The sequence below is a fragment of the Mirounga angustirostris genome, unplaced genomic scaffold (assembly GCF_029215605.1).
Source record: "Mirounga angustirostris isolate CCGP_5_RB_7025 unplaced genomic scaffold, mMirAng1.0.hap1 SCAF_13, whole genome shotgun sequence".
Lineage (NCBI taxonomy): Eukaryota > Metazoa > Chordata > Mammalia > Carnivora > Phocidae > Mirounga > Mirounga angustirostris.
In genome coordinates this window covers 95,862,052-95,886,617 of record NW_026991721.1, presented here as the reverse complement: position 1 = coordinate 95,886,617, position 24,566 = coordinate 95,862,052, and the positions used below count along the sequence as shown (strand labels likewise).

Genomic DNA, 24,566 nt, shown 5'->3' with positions numbered 1-24,566 from the left:
TCCTCCCTATTTTTGGTCTTTTGCTCTTACACAGAAATTTTAGAATCGCCTGTCAAATTCATCTAACACTGTTGGGGTTCTCATTGTCATTGCAAGGGATCTATGCGTAGAACCACCCGGGGAGAAACAGCATCCGTGGAATCTTGAGTCTCCTTATCCATAAATACATCTTTTCATTGGTTTGTATCCTTTTTAATGTCTTATAATGGTTTTGTAAATGCTTTCATATTGGTCTTGCACATCTTCTATTAGATTTATTCCTGGGTGCCTTATGCTTCTTATTGCTATTTTAAATGCTATCTCTTGTGTGTGTTTTCTAATTTTTGTAGGTACAGAGAAAGGCAATTGATTTGTACATATTGATCTTGAATCCAATAATCTCACTAAACTCTCTTATTATTTCTAATAATTTACCTGTAGATTCCTTTAGGTTTTCTCTGCTGACATATCATCTGCAAATGATACAGTACTGTTTCCCCTTTGCTGATGAACCCTGTTGATTTTTATTTCTTATGTCCTGCCAGACATTACTGTAAAATGTAGAATAGAAGCAGGAATACTGGAAACACACACACACACCCCGCCTTGTTACTGGTTTTATTTTTTACTTGTATTTCATTTTTGTGTGTGTTTATTTTTAATTCTTCCCAGCTTTACTGTGATGTGACACCTAACAATGTGTTAGGTTTAAGGTGTGATGATTTCTTTGATGCATGTTTATGCTGCAAAATATTGCCACAATAAGATTAGTTAACACCTCCACCACCTCACATAATTACCTTTTGTGTGCATGGTGAGGAATGATAAAGAAAATGTGGCATAAATACAATGAAATATTATTCAGCCATCAAAAGAAGGGAATTATGGATTTTAAATAGATTTCTTCTAATGTTTTATAAGTTCCCCTCTCATCCTGGTTTTCCAAGATGTTTCTGTTTTACATTAATTACAAATGAGTGTTCTACATCTACAGCTTTTAACCTTTAATCTATCAATGAAAGAAATTATGTGCCTGGATTATCTAATGTCAAATCACCCTTGCATTGCTGGGATAAAACCAAGGTATTGTCTTCTTAGTAAACTGATGGATTTGGTTTGCTGAGATTTTGTTTAGGATTTTTGCATTAAGGTGCAAGAGTAAGATTGGGCTGCAATTTTTATTTTATTGTATTGGCCTTGCCTTGTTTGGGTATCATGGTGGTCCTGGCCTCACAGAACAAGTGTTTCCTCTCTTGCTATTCCCTGGAAGAGTTTGCAGAAGACTGAAATAACCTATTCTCTGAACGTCTGGTAGCACGAAATTGTGAAATCATCTGACTCGGTCTTTTCTTTGCAGGAGGATTTTCAATTGCCTTTTCAATTCATTAATGGCCATGACACTCCTCAGATTTCTCTTCTTGAATATATTTAATGAGTATAATTTTTATAGCAATTTGCTCTTTTCTTCTTTATAAAGTTGTTTATAGTATTTTCTATTTATCCTTAGAAACCACTAATTTCTGTTGGATCTGTGGTTATGTCTTTTTTTTGCATTCCTAACATTGTTTATTTGTGACGACTCTTTTTTCTTCATCATCTCCACTAGATATTCACCTATTTCATGTCTTTTTAAGAACCTGCTCTTGGTTTTGCTGATCCTCTCTACTGTGTTTTAAATTGCCCTTCATTCTGCCCTTATGTGTTCTTTGACTTTATTATTCTTTCTTTATATTTATCTTCTTACGATGGATACCTACTTATTCATAAATAATTAGCCTTTCTTGTTATCTAAACATCTAAGACTATAACCCCCTATAAAGTGCCACTTTCACCCCAACACATGAGTTTTGAAATGTGGTTTTGGGATTATCGTTTAGTTCTTAGTATTTTAAATTTGCACTATAATTTTTTTTTGGCCCCAGCATTACTAAGCAGCGTGTATGTTAAATGCCCAAAAGCATAGTGATTTTTTAATTTACTTTTGTAATCGACTTCTAACTAAAGTGCACTGTGGTCAGAGAACATGGTCTGAGGATGGAGATGCCTCGAAATTTATCGACCTATGATATGGTTAGTTATTTTTTAAATTATATTCCATTTATTAGAAGACTGTGAATTCATTCTTGGGAAGAGGGTTCTATGTGCCCATCAAATTAAGATTAACTGTGTTGTTTAAATTTCTATATATTTTCTTATTCTTTTTGACTGTTTGGGCTATCAAAAATGGAGATAGGTCTTTAAAAGCTACCTCTGTGAGGAAGGATTTATATATTTATCCCTGTGTTTCTTACAATCTTACAATATTCTAACAGAGAGTTTAAAATTGTTAAATTGTCCTGTGAGTTGGATCTTTTCCGAATATATAGTGATCCTCTCTCTGTCTTAAATTGTTTCACTTTCTACCTTCCTGTGTCCTTATGTGATCTCTGTGCATTTTATCATCTTATAAATGGCAAAAACCTACATTTTTTTAAAATTCCACCTGATAACTTCTATTAACAAGTTTATCCCTTTTAACTTTATTGTGACTATTGATACATTTGGTCTGATTTGTTTCTCTTTGGACTTTTTTTTTTTTCCAATTGATTGATTTTTTTCTTTCTTTCTTATTTACTATCTCCCTCTACCGGTTGAGAAATTACACAAGCTATTTCTAGTCGCTTAATGGTTACCTTTGGAATTTTGCATGTGTGTTTGCTATAGACCGAATGTTTGTGTCCCCCAGATTCCTGTATTGAGACCTAATTCTCAATGTGATGTATTTAGAGATGGGCCTTTGGGAGGTGATTAGGTCGTGAGGGGGAGCCCTCATGAACGGCATTAGTGCCCTTATAATAGAGAGCTCTCTCCCCTCTCCCACCAAGTCAGGGCCTCAGTGAGAAGATGGGTCATCTATGAATCAGGAAGCAGGCTCTCATCAGACACTAAATTTGCCAGCATCTTGACCTTGGACTTCCAGCCTCTAGAACTGTGAGAAATAAATTTCTGTTATTTATAAGTCACCTAGTCTATGGTACTCTGTTACAGCAGCCCAAGCAGACTAAGACAGTATTTAACAAAGACTTAGAAAGTCTAACATTAAAAGGTATCAGAGTTACTAGGCATAATACCCTTCCTGAAAAAATACAAAAACACAAATCACCTCTCTCCTAATAGGTATGCTATTATTGTAAAACTATCCGTTCTTTTTATAATTCTATGACATGGATATTAATATTTATGTTTCATGGAAACATGTTCATTTAGATTTACCCACATGCATGGTAGCCAGCCTTCAAGATGGTCCCCAGTACCCCCTCATATTGACAGCCTTGTATAGCCCTTCCACACTGCACCCTGTGGCCCATAAAACACGGAACTGATATCTCACTTCCGGATACTGGATTACAAAAGGCACCATGGCTTTCTTTCCTCTCTCTCTCTCTCTCTCTCAGATTGCTTGTTCTTAGGGAAAAATCACCTGCCATGTCTTAAGGATACTCAGCCATCCCTGTGGAGAGGCCCACATGGCAGAGAACTGAGGACCTCAGCCCAAAAGCCCACTAGGAAGTAGACCTGCCACGAACCACTTAAGTGAGCTTGGAGGCTGATCCTCCAGCTTCCACTTGATTGCCCCCCTGGCTGACAGCCTGACTGCAACCTCGTTAGTGACTCAGAGCAGAACCACGCAGCCAAGCTGCTCCCTCATTCCTGACCTCAGAAACCGTACGAGAGAACGAATGCTCTTGTTTGGGGCTCATTTGTTATGCTGCACAAGATAACTAATACAACATATTTACTAACTGATTTCTTCATGATTCTTTTTGAATCTTAGCCATTCATCAGGACATTTTCTTTACTCCTGAAGAACATCTTTCTAGAATTTTCTTCAATGAAAATCTATTGGTTACAAACTCGGTTTTTGTGTCTCTGAAAACGTTTTCATTTCACCCTTCCGGTGGACAGACTCAGGGGTGATCCTAGTAATGCTGACCTACCTCCGGTATTCCAGCCTTCATGTAATGCCCTCCCTGTGGATGGGGACAGCAGCTGGGATTGGCTGCTAGCCAGGAGAGGGGTTTTTGGCCCCTCCTGGGAGCAGGAACGATACATGTCAAGGGTTCCAGGGCACTAGTCACTGCTGTGCTTTTCCCTCAACTGCCCCAAATCCCTTCCATGGATGCTCAGGTTCAAGTCCATCCTACAAACACACACTGAATCCTAGAAAGGGGCATGCACTTCTGGGCTCTGCAAAGGATAAACGGGTAAACAAGACATAGCCTCAGCTTCGAAGGACTGGCGGGGTTTGGAAGCAGAGGGCTCTGATACATCAGCAAGGGTGAAGAGAGCTCCACGAGAGGCAGAGGTAGAGACTACAAAGGAGAGTCTGTCGGGGCAGGGAAAGGGGGAGCAGGGAATACAACAGGGAACCTGGGACGTTCCCACGGAGGAGGTGACATTTCAGCTGGACCTTGAAAGGAGGATGGGATTTTTGATGGAGAGGGACAAGGAGAGAGAAACTCAGGGCATTCTGGCAGACTAAATTAATAGCATGAGCCAAGGCAGACAGAAGGGAAAATGGAAGGCAGGGAAAACAAACAGTACTCAGTTCAAGTTCTAAGCTCAGTTCAAGTTGACCCTCAAGGCACTTCATTCAACGGTGGTGGCCTGAAGGGCCTACCTCAGAAGGACTCTGAACGAGGTCCATCAGGAAAGAGGGCCTCAGCCATTAGTAATGCCTGCGAAGCACAGGATGGGGCTGGGACAGAAATCTGCCAAGTATGTGCCATTTCTAGAGTAAGCTACCTTCCAAACAGTGAACAGTCTTGTTGAGTAAAGCATGAGGGGTGGATGGCAAGAACTGTGATAAGTCAGATGGCAGAGGATCTCGAATGCCAAGCTGAAGAGTAAAGACCAGTCTTTGTGTTCTGAAGAAAGCATTTCTGATCGAGTTACAGTGTGCTCAAATAAATACTGTTACAGATTTGGAAAGTGACCAACTCCCTGCTCCTCCAAGCTGCTGCCCAGGCCTGGCCTACACCAGCCACACCTCAGCACAGGCCTCCTCCCACACAACCGCTCCTGGTGCCCCACGCCCTCCCCAGCCCTCCCAGTTACCACACATTCCTCGCTCCCAGAAAGGATGCAGGGCAGCCTGGGGCTGGCTGAGGGTGGGTGCTGGAGGAGGGGCTTAGGTTAAGAGGCGGCAGAAGTGACAACTCTTGTTTCCAGGCCACAGAGTCTAAGGAGTAAATGGAAGAGAGGAGGGAGGCATCTCTGGAAGAGGGGGTTCAGGAAGCCACATGAGGCTCCATGTGCACGGGAGGCCCCGGGCCCCGGCGTGGGGGTGCCTGAGGACCTGGCTCTCTGGACCAGGGCTCAGGAGAGGTCATTACCCTGAGGCTCCGGAGCCTCCTCACTCTAGAACTCTAGAACCTTCAGGCCACCCTTCCCAGCTGGAAAATGGGATGAGCCACAGTTTGCTTCCTCCGTGGCACTGCGTGAGAGAGAACTCGGGTTTCTACCCGTTTCTCTTCCCCTCCTTTCCATGTTCCGTTATCTCGACAGCGGTCATGCTGGCATTTCAGGTGGCAGCAGCCCCCTTCAATGTTAATTTTGTCCCCTGCTCCCCCTGCCTTTTGCACAGTTGCTTTCTGCATGTGCGGGAGAAAGCAATCAGAAGAGTCTCTCCGGCGATTATCTTTCCATTCTGAGTCACATAATTTCACATAATTGTTGAGTAAAAGCTGCTCAGAAAAAGAAGCCACTGGTTGATGATATAGCAACATGCTCTATTAGTTTTGACTCCGTGCAGCAGTGAGGTAGATCAGAATACCCAGTTCTATTGTGAAAATAACTCCGAAACAACCTCCCCGTAAAGTGCACAGCCTCCAAATTACAGTGGGCCTTGATTATCTCATGCTCATCCGTCTGTCCCTCGCCCCTCAAGCCTCGCAGCCCATCCATCCCGTGCATCTCCCCTGCTTCCTTCCTTCAGGCTCAGCCCATCGAAAACATGCCCAGGGGGATCACCAAGGCCTGGGTCCTGGCAGGATCCCCAAAAAAAGATGTGAGCCCCTCCTCCCACCCCCTCCGGACAGGACATGCTGGAAGGGGCCCTTGATGGTGTCAAAAACGCCTGGGCTACCTGGTTCACCTCGACTCTTACTGTATGCCCGGGGACGTGATTTAGCCTGTGATGTATCCAAATCTGCCACAAAGAAACCTGGTAAAAGAAAACTGCACTGTGTATAAATAGGATAAAGCCAAGATGTGAGGTTTACCAGATGGAGCTAGAATCACAGCACGCTAGGGTTAGAAGGACGGAGATGAAAGCTCTTACTTGTTATTTGAGGAGATGAGGCCCCAATAGAGCAGCGATGCAGCCAGTTCACACAGCTGGTCAGGGCACACAGCTGTCGGCTGCTCCCGTCTGGGAGGGACTGGGAGGTGGGCAGGCCAGGCTTGCAGGACGGGAGGCCAGGGAGGCAGCAGGGAGGAAGACAGGGCACCGGCAGGAATGGGGGCGACCAGAACGATGAGAGGGGGTCGGAGGAAAGCCCCTGACAGGCTCCTTGGCTCTCCAATGGAAGACTACCTTTGACCAGAGACGTTCAGGGGGGCCGTGGTGGCTTCCGGAAGGCGAGCAGTAGTATCCACTCCAGAGAGGACCTATAGGAGGCTCGGAGCCCAACTCTTACTCTCTCCCATGGGAAGGCAAAAAACAGGAGGGCAAAAAAAAAATTAGAAAAAAAATAACAGGAAGTCCTTTCCGATTATGCTGACTATGCCGTGTGGCTGAGCTTGGTGCAGGTGGCAAGATCTGAACAGTCTAAGGCCGGCGAAGGACTAAAAAGAGAAAAGGTCCAGGACTAAAAAACATCACCAACAAATTGGTCTGATTTACTGACAGAGAGGTGGGTTCTTCACGTGCCTAAGACACTGATTGTTAAATCTTACTGTTTGGCAGAAAAACAGGATGAGGCTGTCTGATCTGTGTCAAGATCCTTTTGGAGATGGGGGACAGGCCCTGGCAGCCTTTCCAGGCCTCCTTAGCCTGGGCAACCAGGCATCCTCGGCCCTCACACAAACCACCGCCCCCCTCACCTAGAGAGGCCTTTTCCTGTCTAACTGCTCATCACCTTCCTGCTTCCCATCTTGGATGCTTTGGCCTGAAGCTCTCTTTGCTTGGCGTTTTACGTACCAAAATAAAGAGAAAGAAAAGAACAAAAGGACAGTCATCCTCTACTTGACAGCTGTCTCTAGAAGGGCTCAGAGGGCACTCTTCCACATTCCTTCCTGCTGAGCCCAGCTTGCCTCTGGCTCCTTCTCTGCTTTCAGGATGGGGTGTCTGCCCCTCACCTCATGTCCCCTGGGACCAGCGACCTGGAAACAGGCCAGGACCACACAGTTGGCCTCAAATCCCCAAATGGATGCCCTAAACTCTGACCTTGAAGCTCCCCAACCACACTGACCCAGAGCTATGAGCTTCATCATGTGTTTCTGTAAAATACAGGTTGGATTCTTGATCCTCTTTGGCCCCTTCTGGAAAGCTGCTCAGGATCCCCCTTCCTCATATGGCTACAAGACCTAACTGCAGCCTCCCTGCCTGGACGCCTCTGTGCAGCGCTGCCCACCCCCCACCCACCCCTAGGCCCATTGGCCTCTACGCCAGGTCCAGGCACATGAGCCAGGGGGCCCTGGAGCTGAGGGCTGCAGAACACAAACCTCCCAAAGAGGGATGCTCAGGGCTGGGGCTCCTTGCATCTCACACATAGCCCACTGAACACTGCACACTTCCTGGAGCACAGCCTTGACCAGAGTGTGAAAGGGAAGGTGGAGGAAAGACAGGGGAGACTTCTAGGTGGTAGGGAGCAGTGAATTCGGTGGTAGGAATGAGCAAGGTGCTGGCAACTGGAGGTTTGGGGCTGGGAACAGAGGTCTGTCTGGAACATAAGAGTCCTTCTATAAACTCCATGGAAGGAAATGTGAGGAACTAAAAAGTCTCAGATGGGAAGCCCATACCTGAAGAACAATCTAGGGGCCTGGACTGGCATAAGAAGTTGTAATAATAATCATGATAAATAGCCTATGAGGTATGTATTACCATCAAACCCATTTTATTTTTTTTCTTTATTTTTTTTATTCTTATGTTAATCCCCATACATTACATCACTAGTTTTAGATGAAGTGTTCCATGACTCATTGTTTGTGCATAACACCCAGTGCTCCATGCAGAATGTGCCCTCCTTAATACCCATCACCAGGCTAACCCATCCTCCCACCCCCCTCCCCTCTAGAACCCTCAGTTTGTTTTTCAGAGTCCATCGTCTCTCATGGTTCGTCTACCCCTCCGATTTCCCCCGCTTCATTCTTCCCCTCCCGCTACCTTCTTCTTCCTCTTCTTCTTTTTTTTTTTCTTAACATATATTGCATTGTTTGTTTCAGAGGTACAGATCTGAGATTCAACAGTCTTGCACAATTCACAGCGCTTACCAGAGCACATACCCTCCCCAGTGTCTATCACCCAGTCACCCCATCCCTCCCACCCCACCCCCCACTCCAGCAACCCTCAGTTTGTTTCCTGCGATTAAGAATTCCTCATATCAGTGAGATCATATGATACATGTCTTTCTCTCATCAAACCCATTTTAAAGGCTAAGAATCTAAGGTGGAGAAAGAGCGGTCCCCTGGCAGATGACAGGATTCTAGACTTCAACCCAGCTTTGTTGGCCTCCCTACTGGTGGAGGAAGGGTTGGCTTCCTGCCAGGAGCCCAGGACTCATCCCAGGGGAGGGCTCACATCCTCTTGGTGAGTCACCTGCACTGCAGCTGCCCGGGAAGAGGGGGGCCCACCCCCACCCCCAGCAGTGGCCACCCTGTTCCTTGCTCCCACCCCAGCCTAGTGGGCTGAGCTCTGCACAGGGGGCCACAACAGAGGGCCTCTGCGTGAACGTTACCAACAAGCTCCCCAGCATCTCTAGCTTCATCCATATTCATACAGTGAATATACACCGCCTGCCAACTCGCCCTTGAGGGAGAATTTATAGTCCCTTGTTGGATAGAGAGCTGTTTACTCAGGAGGGTGATTTTTTTTTTGTAACAGATTACAGAATTGCACAGCTGATTAGGGTGCATTTGTGTCACGCCAAGAACTCTTCTCAGTGGTTTAAATATCCTAACTCATTTAATCCCTACAGTAGTTCTAGAAGGTGGCTATGATTAGGATCATCCCCATGAGACAGATGGAGAAACTGAGGCCAGGGAAGTTAAGTAACTTGCCCAAAGTCCTGGAGCTGGAAAGTAGCAGAGCCTGAATTTAAACCCAAGCAAACTGGCTCCAGAGTCCTTGCTCTGAACCACTCTCCTACCCTGCCACTCAGCGGTTTTGCGGCCCTGAACAAGTTACTCTACCTCGTGGAGCCTTTGCTTCTGAAACATAGAACGAGAATAATAATACGCATCTCAGGAGCCGTGAGGATGAGAAGAAATCACTTTGGTGCCGGGCCATTATGGCCGGTCTGCCCACACCCTTCCCTTCTGAGAAGGGCATCTCCTTTTGGAGGGGACAGGGATCCTCCCCCACTCCAATCCTATAGGTCTCCTGGTGAGGAGTGGGTCTGAGACTTCAGTGTTCCTCCAGGGGTTGTCCCGTCAAAGCTGCCAAGCTGTGAGGTGTGGGGATCAGGGAGGCTGTAGGGGTGTCATCCAGCAGCCCACAGGAGAAGAGCTGGCGGGGAAAGAGGTGAGGGGACGAGGGCCCGGGAGCGGGCCGGGGCTGGGGGTGCTCTGGCCCACCAGCCCCCTCACCAGCGCTGCCCGTCCCGCAGTTTGGCTCTGAATGGGGTACTTGCCTTGTCTAACCAAGATGGAGTTGGCTTTCTGCTGTTGGCCATGAAAAGAGCTGTCATGGGGCACCTGGGTGGTTCAGTCAGTTAAGCATCTGCCTCTGGCTCAGGTCATGACCTCAGGGTCTTGGGTTCAAGCCCCATGTAGGGCTCCCTGTTCAGCGGACAGGGAGTCTGCTTCTCCCTCTCCCTCTGCCCCTCCCTCTGCTTGTGCACCTTCTCTCTGTCTCTCAAATAAATAAATAAAATCTTTAAAAAAAATAAAAAAGAAAGAAAGAAAGGAGCTGTCATGTTAGGGCTGAGCTCTGTGCAGGGCTAAACAGGACTACACTTTAAGCATCAACAGTTGATATTATGACTGTTATCACTCCCCAACTCCTTCCTCAGCTTCCCCTCCATGTTCTTCTACCTTCTCGTGGGAAATGGGGAAGAGAAAGCGAGAAGGAGCCCAAGCCGGGGGGCAAAGGGCCCTGGTCCCCTCCTCTCACTTCCTTGCCTTCTTCCTCCAGCCATCCACCAAACTCTGGAAGGCTCCAGCGTCCTCCTAACCGGCAGGGAGGGGCCTTGGCCCGCAGCAAAGCAGGGCTGGACAGGTTCGAAAGGCCCCCCAGAGCCGCTGCCTTGTTCTGCCCCAAGAAAAACCGCCACTGTCACCCAGGGCCTCAGCCAGGTGGCATGGGGAGAACAAGTCTCACTGAGGCAGACAGCTGGTGACACTTCGTCCACAACGGGGCAGCCCCCAACTAGAGACACGCAGCAAGATACACCAAGGGCCCAAGGCAGCAGAAGAGGAAGGAAGTCCCAGAGGAAGAGAAAGTGAACAGGGGATGCACCCAAAGGGAAGTATGGGACAGGCTAGCAGAGGAGACAAAGAAAGGGGCCGCACAATGAACCGAGGTCAGCCGGGGCCAGAGTCCCCACAGAGACCGAATGCGAGGCAGGGCAAAGGAAGGACACAGGTGGCAGAGCAGAGAGGGGGGGACTGCTGAGAGACAAGACAATCTGCTCTGGAGAAACCTCAAACAAGCCTCCAGGCCGCTGTCCCCCCTGTGAGGCCCTCGTGGGCCTGCACCCGTGCCTGCCTCCGTTGCCTCCACCCTAGCCCTGCATGCCCTAGTCACGCAGATGCTCCAAAGAGCAGAGAAAGGAAAATGCACTGGGCGATGCCGCTCCTGGGGAGAACATCTGGAGCCCCGCATCCCCCCCCAGCTGCAGGGTTGCTGCCCAGTGGAAGGCACGTGCACTCCGCTGTCCAGGCAGCCCGCTGGACAGGGTGCGGGAGCCTGAGGCCCAGCCCCGATGCCCAGCCTCCTTCCAAACCCAAAGTCCTTCTGGGAGAAGCCACTGTCTCCATGAGAAGTCCCCTCGGTGTGTCCCCTGGGAGGGCCGGGCCCTGAGACTTGGCGGGGCCAGGCAGACTTCTGCAAAACCAGGGTACCACGCCTCGGGCAGCCCTAATCCTCCCGCCTCTTGGGTTTAGGGGGCTTTGGGACAAGATGGACCAGGACGGAGACTCTTCCACCCCAGATCTCCGAGTATACCTGTGGCTGCTGTGAGGGAAAGGGGGAGCAACTGTATTTCGTGCACCCCCCGACCCCCACCCTGCTCCTGATCCCTGCCCATGGTGGCCGAAGGTGCCGGGGGTGGCGACGGCGGTGTTGACGACGCTGACCATTTGTAAGACAGCCTACTTCCCAGACAACCTCCCAAGGCTAGCTCACAGTTCTGCCCCCTCCCGCCCAGCTGCCGCACCCCGGTCTCTGTCCGCAGCCCCCGCCCCCCCACAGCGGAGGCCGGCGCCCTGCTGCTCTGCCCTGCCGACGGTCAGCGCATGCCTGCTGCAGCCGGGCAGTGTCCCAGGCCAGTTGGAGGGATCCTGTGCATCGGGGTTTGGGGAAGCCAACGGAACTACCGGCCCAACCCCCGGCAGCCTTTCGGGGGGGCTGCCCAGCTGCAGATCCCTCTTTCTCTGATGAGGCTCGGAATTAGATCCGGGTATAGAACCGAAGACCACTCCTGCTCCAAAACAGATCCACACCCACAACTTTCTCCCAAGGGGAGATGTTTTAATTTCACCAAATGCTTCTTTTCAAAGGTAAATAACTTCTCATCCTAAGGGTCACGTCCATTGTCGCCTGAGTCTTTAAATCAGATTGCTTTCACAGCTGCCATCTGCCTGCACGTAGGTGGAGCAAAGAAAGGTAACGTTGCAACAAGGGGTAACTTTGGAAGGAACGGCGCTATTATCCTTCCAGGAATCAAGCTAATAAACCTTTACTGACGGCCTACTTTTGCCCAGGAACCATCACTGAGGGTACTAGAATGACACAGTCCCCCTCCAGGAGCTTACGATCTAACCCAGTCCACAGGGTAGCCTCCCAGCCTCCACACTCTATCTGTGGCAGAGTCCAGGCCATGCTGACTCCTGCGATATCCCTCTGATCTGGACTTCTCTTCCGTTGCTCACTCCACTCCAGAACCTTCAGCGCTGAGCCTCTGGTGGCTGCAGGAGCTTGCCTCATATGACAACAGCTGTCCCCACCTTCAACCCCCTCCTGCCCGTCCGTCCTGGACAGACTGACGGCTGCCTGGTTAATCTGCCTCACCGGTATTCTGATCACTTCCCTCTCAAACTCAAACACATTCATGGTGCCCCAGTATCTCATTCATTTTTTTAAAAATAGGAACTTTTACTGTGGCACTCTAGGTCTATCCCTTTTCTCCTCTTCTAGTATCTTCTCCCAGACTTCCAGCTAAGACAGTCGACTCCAGTCTCCTGCCAAGGGTGCACTGATCTCCAGGCCTCTGCGTATTCTGTTCCCACCACTGGGAATGCCCTTCCCTGATGCGCAGCCAAGGTTGAGAAAGTTGTCTTTGTCCAACTACCACTGCAGGCTAGGGACAGAACTCTACACATCTTTCCCCAGACTTGGCGAGCACCTGTTGCCTGTTGTTAGCACAGATTTGGCACAGAGCACTTTCTGCTTTATGCTCTCTCCTTAACGAGGCTCCCCTGGCTGAAAAGTCTCCGTGCTGCCCCATGACTTGCAAGAGCTGAGGCAGTAACAGCTGGCCAGCTTTGGGGGGAGGAGGGGGCGCTGAAAGGGGCTGAAAACCCGGTCCTGTCAACATCAACAGTGATGATTCACACTGAGAGTACGTACCCTTGATGGTGACGTGGTGTGATGAAAACAGCATTTCACCTCCGTGATTTTCCTCCCCAAAACCCGTAAGCCCAGTCGAACCATGAGAAAACCATCAGACAAATCCAAGGCCGAGGGGTATCCTACAATATACATGACCCATCCTCCCCAAACCCGTCAAGGTCATCAAAAACCAGGCTAGTCTGGGAAACTGTCACAGCCAAGAAGAGCCAGAGACAGAACGACTAAACATAATGTACTGTTCCAGATGGGATCCTGGAACAGAAAAGGGACATTGGGGAAAACTAAGGAAGTCTGAATAAAGTATGGACTCTAGTTAATAATAATGTATCAATTGTGACAGACGTACCACACGAACATAAGATGTTAAAACCTGGGGAAACCAGGGGCGCCTGGGTGGCTCAGTTGGTTAAACATCTGCCTTCGGCTCAGTCATGATCCCGGGGTCCTGGGATGGAGCCCCGCATCGGGCTCCCTGCTCTGCAGGGGGAACCTGCTTCTCCCTCTCCCTCTGCCTACTACTCCCCCTGCTTGTGCTCTCTCTCTCTGTCAAATAAATAAAATCTTTAAAAAAAAAAAAAAAAAAAAAACTTGGGGAAACTGTGTGCAGGGGGGATTATGTTGGATCTCTCTGCACTATCTGCTCAATGTTTCTGCAAATGTATAATTGTTTGGCAACCCTAACCCTAACCCTAACCCTGTTCCAAAAAAATCAAATCTGTTAAAAAAATAATACAAAATTTTCAGTTCAGTTAAAAACAAAATAGCCCCCAGCCCCATCCCATCACTCGCACATCTGTTCACCTTCCTGGCAAGCAGCGTGGAGCCCTGTGCCCTGTTCATGGTATCTGATGCTCCCGTTAATAGGAGCTAGGCTTTTATGGTTCAGAACCACAGAGCCAAAACCCAGCAAAGGCTTTTAAAGCTGCATTTAAAACAAGTGCTTTGGGTCCAACCAGAGGTCATTGATGGATCTGTGGCCTCCAGAGGAAAAGGCAACCTGTTCCCTTGATTTGCATTTTAAGTACCCCTCAAATAAACATTAAACATCAATTATTCTGTTTAATAACCTAGCTTGGAATGACTGGCCCCCTTACGAAGTTCCAAAGAGGGGCTGATGAACAGAGAGGACTCACAGCCTGAGACTGAGGAGAGAGTGGAGGATAGCGATGCCGGAGGAGGCCCGAGGGGCCCACGGCGGCTGCGACACATTACTGAATTCCCTGCATTGCCCGCATGCGTAGCAGGGCACCTCGGGCCCAGACCATCATGCTGACCCCTCCAAGGGTGGCCCCTTCCTACTGGGTCCCTCTCATTGCGTTGCAGGACCTAGGGCCTGGCGGGCCTCCCCGAGGGGCCCCATCTCTGGGTCTGCCCCACCACCCTCCTTCACTCATGGAGGAGGACGATGCCCCCACAGCTGGGAGGCTGGAGGCTCCACAGGTCCCCTGCCCCAAAGCACTTTCTCTAGAGCCCGGACCCAATCCAGCCTGGCTGCCCAGGGGGAATGGGGGAGGCAAAGCTCCTCTATTAGAGAGGAGCTATTATTTTAACCCAGAGGCACGTTACCTTTAACGTGGAGTTCCTTCTGGGAAGAGAAACATGGTCAAAGGAAGAAAAGAACAACCATGAAAAAAAATAAGGCCCTTTCCTTAGAAAGGGACACACAGAGTTCACAAATCACAAACATAGGCCTGGTTCCACCAGGCTGATCCACCAGTGGGGGCACAGTGCCCTCCGTCGCCCCACTGTCAGCACCAGCCATGAGTGTCCACGGCGCCACGCCAGCCCTCACCAGCCCGCAGAGGCAGGTGCATGGGGCAGGGCGGTGTGGCCGGCTCCACCACCGGCCAGTGACACAAGCCATCCAAGTGAGTCAGGGAGCGGGGCTGCGGCCTGCTGACGGCAAGCACAGGGGCCCGGGCCCCGTCGCCCAGGGGAACTCCATCCAGTTCCGGGGAATCTGCACAGAAGCCCCGGGTCAGAGCCCCAGCGGGCTGGGCAGACATGAGTGAGTCAGGCCAGCCAAGGGATCACCTCCTCCGCATGCCTGCTAACAAAGGCCCCTTCAAGAGAGGCTGGACAAGCAGTCCCAGAGGCAGAAACAGAAACTCGAAGCAGCTGCCAGGGCCGGAGGCGTGGGGCCAGGCCCACGTCACCCCACAGGCAGACCACAGGACCAGGCAGCTTGGCCAGCCCCCTTGCACGGCTCTACCCACCAGCCCAGCTCCAGGAAAGCACAGCTCTGGCCTGCGTGTTTGAGCCCACAGAGTGCTTTTCATATATTCACATTGCCTTGGTTCACGGTGGCAGTGGCTTGGGGACAAACCCTGACCCACAGGCCTGCATACCTGGAAACTGGCCCTACCTCCAGATGGTGAAGGTGGGTGCAAATGCACGTAGGGAGGATTTACCCAACCTTGTTTGCCTCCACTGCAGGAAACACACTGTCCCCTCGCTCCTGCCACACGTCCTCCTTCCCCTGCTCCCCCTGAACCAAGGCCCCCACCCCCTCCCATGTGTGTCTCCCCCATCAGACTATGGACTCCTTGGGGAAAGAGGCACATTCTGGGCATCTCTGGAGCTCTAACACTTAGCACAAGAAATGTCAATGATGCAGGGAATGGTGTTCAGGATCATTATCCCTTGTAGTTATAAGCCAATCCAAGCTCAGAACAACCTGAGCATCTGCATAGGATTTTTAAGGAATTTAAAACCTCTCTCAGTGCCTCTCTCCCTTCCACTGCCTCATTTCTGCTCTCTGGGGCTCTGTCACCAAATGGAATGATGAAACACCTTCCTTCCACTGATGTCAGACCTTGAGCATCCTCCAGCCCTCGGATGGGGGCAAATTCTTGTTTTCTGGACTCTGCCAAAGGAACTGGGCACAGGGAGATGATACCCGGGCATAAAGGAGTGCACGCCCTCAGAGTGTGTGGTGTGCACCTGGGTGTGAGGGCCAGGCAGGGAGACAGCTCTGAGGGACAAGTGGGCTTTCCACACCTCCTAGTGGGTGAGGACTTTTTCCCATATGTTCAGTTCACCCATGCTCACTGGACTTTCTCCATGTGTCCAGCACCACGCCGGGTACCGTGTGGGGAACAGACCTTGCCTTTGAAGAGGTCACGAAGGTGGGGGGAAGAAGACACGTGTGGATGTCGCTAAAATGCACGCACGATGGGCCGCCCACTCTCAGGGAAGAATCATCAGGGAGTTCAGCAGGCCAGGGAGGAGGAAAGCATTTCTGTTTACTGGGAATTCGGAAAAAACTATTTGAAAGAATGAGCACTTGAGAGGAGCCTCGAAGGCTGATTTAATAATAGTTACTCCGTTCTCATAATAATAATGTCATTACTATCATCGTCATCGTAACAGCTAATATCTACTGTTCGCTAAACCCCAGGCACCATGCTCAGCACCTTACAGAGCTCGCCCTGATTATCCTCACGCCCACTTGACAGATAAGGAAACTGAGGCTTCAGTCAAGAAAACTAGGAAGCGTCAGAACCCAGAGCAGAACCCAAGTCCGTGTGTCTCCCAAGGCCACCAGCCCCTGCTCCGCGGGGCCAGAGTCAGGGCTCATCCCGGGCAGGACCTGAGTGTAGGCAGACGGGAGGCAAATACAAGGCCAGGGATGACCATCTGGGGACGGTGCTGGGAGAATGGCTGCAGCGAGGTTACAAGAGCCTGAGCACCGGCGCCCGGCACCTGTCCTCATTAATGGACAAGGGAGAGTCGAGGGACGTGTGACGCAGCTGGACCCCCTCCGCGGGATGACTGGGAAAGTGGATCGGGGCCGACAAAGCGAGAGAAGGGGCCGTCACAATGGTCTGGGTGTGAGACTGCAGCTGGGCGAGGTGAGAGGGTGTGTGGGCAAGGGATGGAAGGTTAGGTATGTGTCAGAAAGGGAACGTGTGTGCACGTGTGAGCCCACGTGGGCATGAGTGCCAGGCCCTTCCTGCGGAGGAAGGTCGCAGAGCCGTCCCAATGGGAGGAAGGGACAGGGTAAAGCAACCGATCCAGCTGAGCAGTAGGGCTCTGGGAGTGGGGGACTGCCATTTCACAGCTCCGCTGGGCCCTGAGACGCCCACCCAGCCTAACGCATCCAAGGGACTCAGTGGCCATTTGTTAAAAGGAGGCCGTGAATTAATCTGGTCTCTTCGGAGCCTGGCTTTGGCCTCTGGTTGTGTGGGGGTCACTGTCATTCCAACTCCCTCCTGCTCGGCCCCCTCTGGCCCAAGTCAGATGTTCTAAGCAGCGGGAACAGCCACATTCCCATGGCCCAGCCTGGTCCCCAGGGCCCTAGCCCCCTTCCTGGACTTCATGCTCCCCCTTGCCCTGAATATCTTTGTAACAAACGTGTTCCTGTGTGGGCTCCAAGCTGACTTCATACTTCCCCAGGTCAAGGTCTTCCCTCCTCCCTCCTATTCCAGAGCAAAGAGGATACTGCCAAACTGGTTCCAGGCTTTTGTCTGGGCCAGAGATATTCTGCTGCTCATCAGGGACAGAGGGCCCTGTTCAGCTCCTCTGGCCACAGTTACCAGCTGGCCAAAGGCTCTCCCTCCCCGGGATTTCACAGACCCAAGACCGGTGGCCCTGGATCTCATCCTCACCAAGGCCGGCTCTTTGAACGCTCTTCCCAGCCTGTCTGCATCCTGGCAGAACAAAACAGGTAGACCAATGTCTAGGAGGGGCCGGCTCCCACAGCCAGAGGGAAGAAAGCCCAGTCTCAGCTTCTGGAGCACCTCCTGTCCGACGAGCTGGAAGGGGAGACTTTGTCCAAAGGAACCAGAGACCAGCCCCTTTCCTGCTCAGCTCAGCTGCAACCCCTGTATTATGAAATAATGAATACAACTGGGCACCTGGAGAGAAAAGGGCTCTCTTTCAAGACTGTATAATCTACAAAAAATTAGAGGAAGCAATGCTTTAGAAATCATGGAATCTAACCCCCTTATTGACAGATGTAGAAACAGGTCTAAAATTGTGGAGGCTTCCACCTGCTTGAAATCAATCTAAACCATTTCTGACTTCCCCGAAAAGCTCCGTTTGCGTCCAAAAGGATATCTGTGGAATGAATGCACTTGCCCTTGGGACAGAGCCAGGACTAGAACCTGGGTCTGTGCCTCCGGGCTCAGAGCCTTGTTACCACAGGCTCTCTGCCTCCAGGGACTGTGCCTGTCAAGACTGCTTTGCTTCCTCCAGGGCGCTCAGGCGCTGGGGCAGAGGTGGGTGGGCGATTTGTTAGACAGTGAGTCCTAGGGGCTGCCTGGCACAGTCTGCCCTCCAGATGGCAGCCAGCTAAGTCCAACAGGACTGGGGAGCCGGGGAGCGTGTGCTCTGATTTAGGGCAGATCCAGGTGGGCTGGCTCACCTAAGGCTGTGGGAAGCTTCCAGAGCCTAAGGAACAGCTCTTTGTCCCCTCCCTCTCCTTGCCACACCCTCCAAGTCAGTATCATGGAGCAGGCTCTTTGCTCACTAGGGTACCCACCTTGGGCATTTGGAAGGGACATCTCAGTCCCCAGAGGACTCCTGGCAAGAGAGAAAAGAAGACAAGAGACGTGGGATGGGAGCGTGTGTCACAAATCCCAGCTGAGCAGCCAGAAGGCCTTGGCCACCACTGGGTGCGTGACCACTACGTGATGTCCTGAGTGGATGTTCCCTCAAGGCCCCTCTGGCTCTGAGAAATCTAGGATTCTCTTCTTCCTCACCCGAGTGTCCCCAGCGATTAACACCTGGTAGGTACTTAAAACAGTTCACTGAATGATTGAAATGGACCCTCCGTCAGTCCAAAGAGCCCAGAGGCCAGGAAGGCCATTCTTCCCTCTGTGTCTACCACTTGAACACCCATAGAAGCCATGCGGTTCTGGAGAAGCCCTAGCAATGCAAGAGCCCTTTGCGAACCGGCTCCTTCTCCTAGGTGCACAGACATGGCCGGAGGAGCCACAGGAAGCAGGAAAATGTGCCTACAGGGGAGAGGGTGGCCGGAAGCCCAATGGGAGCAGATGGCCCAACTCGTACCGTCTTATTGCCTAGCTCCTCTCTTTCCCGCTCTTTCTGGCTTCCCTCTCCTCCCTGCCTTGTCTCCACTCCGTGTCCTCTCCCTGCCCTCTCCCACCCCCTTTGCTCTCTTGCTCAGCCACAACCCGTCCTCCCTCCTTTGTGGAGGCTCTGAGCCTTCTACTGGGCCCGGAGCTGCTGGATCCCGTTAGCCAGGAAGACTCGGGGGCTGAGAGGAGATGGCCAGCTGGGGCCAGGAGCCTCAAACTTTCTCGGGGTCAGGGCAGGGAGAAAGCAGCAGCCGAGGGACTGAATTTCTGATCTGTGCTCAGCCTCTTGAGTTGAGGACCTAGAAGAGGTTTGTGACGTGTTGTGGGGAGGACTAGAGTGGGTACACGGCCACTCAATCCCGTGCGGGAGCTAGCTGTCCAGGGTCTCCCAGCCAGAGAAGCCAGGGATAACCAGTATCCAGGCAACCATATTGGGGGGAGGGGAGGAGATATGGAGGTGAGGAATGGGCAGGAAAAGGAAGGGAGGCTGGGAATTGAAGAGCAGTTTCCATGGCAACTACCAGGGAGGTCACGTGCAAAAGGCTAAGTTGCAGAAACAGATACACACATCCACACATCCACAATCCGAGGGCGCTGGGCCCCCAGGGTGGGGGTCCTTGCATAGAGGACATGGGCTGCCCACTGATCCATCTCCAAACCGGGAAATTTGGGCCCAGCCGGAGGGCGCAACGCCCAGGAGACAAAGGAAGTGGAGACAGAGGACACGGTCTTGGGCAGAAGGCTCAGCAGCCAGCCAGCCCCCCATGTCTGGGGGTTGGCGGCAAGGGCCTGACCAGGCCCGTTCTCCAGCTCAGCTGCTCCCACCCTCGGGTGCTTTCTCTAACAGCCACCACTTGTAAGAGCCAGAAGCAAGCGCCAGGAGCCGGGGCTGCTCTTCCAAGTGTCCATGGAAGCCCAGCAAGACACAATGGGGGAGGCTCTGCCAGGGGGGCTGGGCATGAGGAAAGGGGAGAATGGGGGATCAGGGAGGCCCCCTGGAAGAAAACAGGACTGGATAAACAAGAAGGGAAAAAAAACCAAAAACAACCAATGCAGACATTCTCATGAATCCCACGCTCTGGAACCCCAGCCCTTCTTTACCTTCTCCCCATCCCCTTGCCCACCGCCCAGCCTCAGCTCCCATGCCGCCCAACACCAAACCAGCCGCCCCATTTTGTATTGCTGGTGTGTCTACACTCGCCTCCAGCCACCTCCCCGTCTTCACATGCCCACGCTCAAGTGTCCACAGCCTCCCAGTAACAAAGGGGAAACTCCCGCTGGATACAGGGTGGGAGCTGCCCCTTCCTTTTCTCCCAAACACCGTAGCCCCGAGCTCCCGGCAGCGGCCACCGGCTTCGCCCCCACCGCCGCGGCCGGCCTCCCCAAGGCGGCCGCGCTCCCCTTCCGACGCCACCTCCGCGTTTACAGCCCCCGGCGCGTTTCCGCCGCCCGGGCCGCCCCGGGCCCGCGAGGGCCGCTCACAGCCACCGAAACAAACAAAAGCCGGCAGCTCCCGGCGCCCGGCCTCGCGCCCTCCTCGGAGGAAGAGCCCAACTTTGCCTCCCGCGCCGCCGCCTACCTGCGCAGCGCGGGCCCGTCGCGGACGATCCCCGGAGGACGCACGGAGGCCGAGGAGCCTGGGAGCGGCGGCGCTGGGGGCAGGGCGGTGGGCGAGGCTCTCGCGTGTTTCCCGCCTCCCCTCCTGCGCAGGGCTGGGGCGGGCGGGCGGCCGGCGGGGGGGGGGGGGGGGGCGGGGCTCGGGGACGGGCCGCCGCCGTGTCCCGGGCTGGCGTCGCGCGCGCAGCCCCTCTGCTCCCCGCTCCTGGGAGGGTGAGGGGGGCCGCGTCTCCGAGGGCGGGCCGGCTCCAGAAGCAACAGGAGACCGCCGCCGAGGGGGCGGGCCCGCGCCCGGGAGTTGCCAGCAGCCGCGGCCCTTTGGTTTCCTTCGGGGGAGGGGTGGGAAGGCAGCGAGACAAACACAGTGACAGAGCTAGCGTCTCTCCGAAATAGTAAACTGAGGGGAACGGGAAAATAACCCGGCACCAGACACAGCAACCCACGTTAATTGGGAGGCTTGGCAATTAAGGGGAATGTGTACCCGAAGCATGAATGGCGTGTCGTGGGCGCCTGAGCGCGCTCTGGTTGTAGTTGTCATTTCCAGCTGGAGCCTGGGGTGGGGGGCTCACCCGACGGACAGGTGTGCTGCCCAGAACCCCCTTTCCAGGGCCCCTCATCCTGGCCCCGCCGGGTCGCAATCCTGCCGCCCACCCCATCCTCAGCCTCCAAATTCAAGATGACAGCTGAATTTCAAGACGCAAGTCCTGGCTCTGCACGTCTACCCGTGATGTAACCTTGAGCCAATGGCTAAGGGAAGCTCTTGCGCCTCAGTTTCCTCACAGGCGACAATGGCTGTGGGAACACTCACCTCCGGGGAGGCTGAGCCCAGGAGCTCAGAGGGAGTGCTCAACAAACCAGCCGCCACTGAGAGGAGCAGGGCTTGTAGGAAGGGGCCGAGTCAGGGGCTGGCAGAGACCACAGAAACACAGCTGACCACTCGGTTGGGAGCCAGGAAGCCATGCTGCCTGCCACAAGGCTGCCCAGGCTGAGCCAGGACTGGGGCAGACAGGATGAGGGGTGTTTCCCGAGAGACACTGTAATTATCCACACCTAGGCAGGGCCACAGGGACTTCCTTGAAGACCCCCAACCCTGGGACCAGGGGTACCGCCGGGAAGGGGCCCAGCCCTACCTCTAACACCCCCAACCGTCAGCCTCAGTATTTTTATTTGCGAAAGGAAGGAGACTAGATAATCCTAAGCCCACTTCTAGCTCTAACCCTAGATGATTTGATTATTTCAACAAACGATCAGGTCTCAAAACCCCAAGGTAATCATGAATTCAAAAAGGCTTTGCACAGATTTGGAAGCCCTAAGTGGCTACTGAGAACAAGTAAGTAGCCCAAGGGAGACCAACAGGATGACAGTTCTGACCCATTGAGCACAGGACCTTGGACAAAATGGACATGGTTCTGAGACAGTCCCCAAGTTCTGTGGATGGCTCTGAAAGCTAAAGCTCTAAGCCTGGCTGCAATCTTGCCGATCCATGAGACTTGACACAGACCGAGTCACCTTTCTGACCCTGAATTTTCCTCCACAAGGGAAGATTTGGTGACAGCTGTCTTCCCTTTTCCTTTGCGTTAGGTGGTGAGAGAGACGAAACCACACCACTCGGTAGGCCCACGACCTTGGGCAAGCAGATTAAGCCCTCCCAGATGACCTTGAATGTTGCCTTTCAGCCATTTCTCTGTGCTGCTCTTTGGAGTTCCTCCTGGTGGGGACACATCAAACCCAGGCTTTACAAGCCTGTTTGGGGAAAAAAGGAACTCCAAAGCCAAGTCACCTGGAGTAGCAGCCCCTTTCCCGGCAGAAAATTCCAAGGTGTTTGGCGAGATTACTTCCTGGATGCAGCTGTTAGCTCTGCTGACCAGGGGCATGGCATGGAAGGAGCCTCTGTGGCCCTTGAGCAGGGGCGACAGGCTGGGGTAGGAAACAGATACTAGACCAGGCAGGCCTGGTAGTTCCTGGGTGAATCCAGCTTTTATCCTCAGGACAATGGGAAGCCACTGAAGGGCATTAGGAAAACTGTTGCAAGCAAGAACTGGGGAGTGGCTGGCTTAGGATGTAGGGGGACCCCACAGCAACGGGTCAGGGGCTGTGAGCACAATGCTAATGTGAAGTTGCAAAACGGGCCTGGCCCCCCAAATGAAGAGAACGTGGCTTCTCTAAAGGCCCTGGGAGCAGAGAGAGAGAGAGCTGGGGCAGGGGCGCACAGCCATGGTGGAAGTAGGACAAGAAAGGCTAGAAACCGTTTCTAAAACGCTCCCCACGCGGACAGAATTGGAGTCATGAAAAGACCTAAGGCTCAGAAGGATAGCCTAACTGTTGGGAGCACAAGGGACAGCTTCATGCTTTAAAGCTTGGGCTGAGCTAAGTAACTCACAACTGTGCTACTAAACACTAAAACCCCGTGTGGGTAGCACTCGCCTCGTCCCCAGGCACTGTGGCAAAAATAGCCTTTCAGCATGTCAGCACCCGGGGCACAGAGCTGCAGACCGACTGACTAGAAGTGGAGGGCCAGCAGGGAAAATTAAAGGGGCAAGACCAGAAATCTTGGGGAGAGACCCCTGCCTCTCCTAGCAGGTAACCCTCCAAGGTGGCTTTTGGGGTACCATTTCATCCTCGGGTGCAGACTGAAGCTTTCAATCCACTCACACTCACTTTGCTTTATAGAAGTTCGAATGTACCACCTCCTGCTACTTTCAATCCACTCACTGGATTGCTACTTTCAATCCACTGCTACTTTCAATCCACTCACACTCACTTTGCTTTATAGAAGTTCGAATGTACCACCTCCCCCCAGCCAAATGCTGAGCCCTCAAACCCCAGGAGAGAACTGTTTAAGTCCTTGTCTGAAAGAGCTTGCTCACTTCCAAACTGCTCCTTGAACCTGGTCCCTTCTGCCCTCCCTGACTTGTCTTTCTTGAACCCCTCCGACTTCTCCCTCAAGCAGTTCATGTGGGGAACTTTGTCGCTTTACACAATTCCTGGACCATCCAATCCACAACCATGGTTTTGCCATCCGCTTAGGGCTGATGGCCCCGCACTCTCCAGCCTGGTCCTCACCCCCAGAGACCTAGAGGAGTAATCCCCAGGGACCCAGCACTGCTCATGCTGAATCCATCATTTGACTCTCCCCACACCCCAAAAGTGCTTCCCCTCCCGTGTCTTTCTTGAATTCCTAAATGGCATTGCCCCCACCCAGTCACTCACCCGGGAAGTCATGTACCATCCTTACTCCTCTCCCCCAACTGCTTCTGTTCTAGATCAGTTCTCTCTTCTGCTAGATTCCTGCTGGAGACTCTGCCTTAGTCTCCCCACCCCCTGGCTATCAACTCTTCAGTATTTTCTGCAGCTCAGATGTGACTCAAACCTTCAGCAGCTCCGTGTCTTCTACACGCTACAGTCCAACTTCTTAATACAACGTCCAGTCTTTACAACACAGTACCCACCCATCTTCTGTGCTCCATCTCCTGACCCCACTCTTTGCTCGGCCTTCCCCATCCCACCCTGTCACCCCAATCCTTACAAATGCTGTCCCCCAGCCCAAGAGGGCCACTCACAATGATCTGAATATGCTGCCTGCTTGCCTGCCCCCAATCTTGGCTCGTATAGTTTCTCTGCTTAAAACATCCCCTCTTTCTCTTCTCCCCTTGTGAGAATCCTACCTACTCTGCAAAGCTAAATCCAAACATCATCTTATTGAAATTAAGGCCGTCTTGTCCTGCTGTCACGAACGAACGGTGTTGTGACTCTGCATTTATAATGGTGCACATCATCGTCTGGCTTTTACTATGTATAATTGCCTGTGTGTGGCCTTAATGGACTGGGAAGTCCTTGGGGGCAGCCTGGCCTCTCACTCCATTTGTAAACCCCAGTGTCTTGCCTGGTGACCCATCTATAACTAGTTGAATTCAAGGGAATTGTAGCTCCCA

The 24,566-nt window shown here is 52.2% G+C and overlaps 1 protein-coding gene across 2 annotated transcripts in view; it reads right to left on the bottom strand.

Moving 5' to 3' along the window:
- FXYD6 (FXYD domain containing ion transport regulator 6) overlaps nucleotides 1-20,761 on the bottom strand; it is a 30,376-nt gene extending 9,615 nt beyond the window's left edge. Inside the window, exon 1 of one of the 2 annotated variants that reach the window (XM_045894941.3) lies at nucleotides 20,597-20,761. The gene's annotated coding sequence lies outside the window, so the exon portion shown is untranslated. The remainder of the gene's footprint in view (nucleotides 1-20,596) is intronic. The other variant, XM_045894940.3, reaches the window with a different exon arrangement.
- Between the last annotated feature and the right edge of the window lie 3,805 nt (nucleotides 20,762-24,566).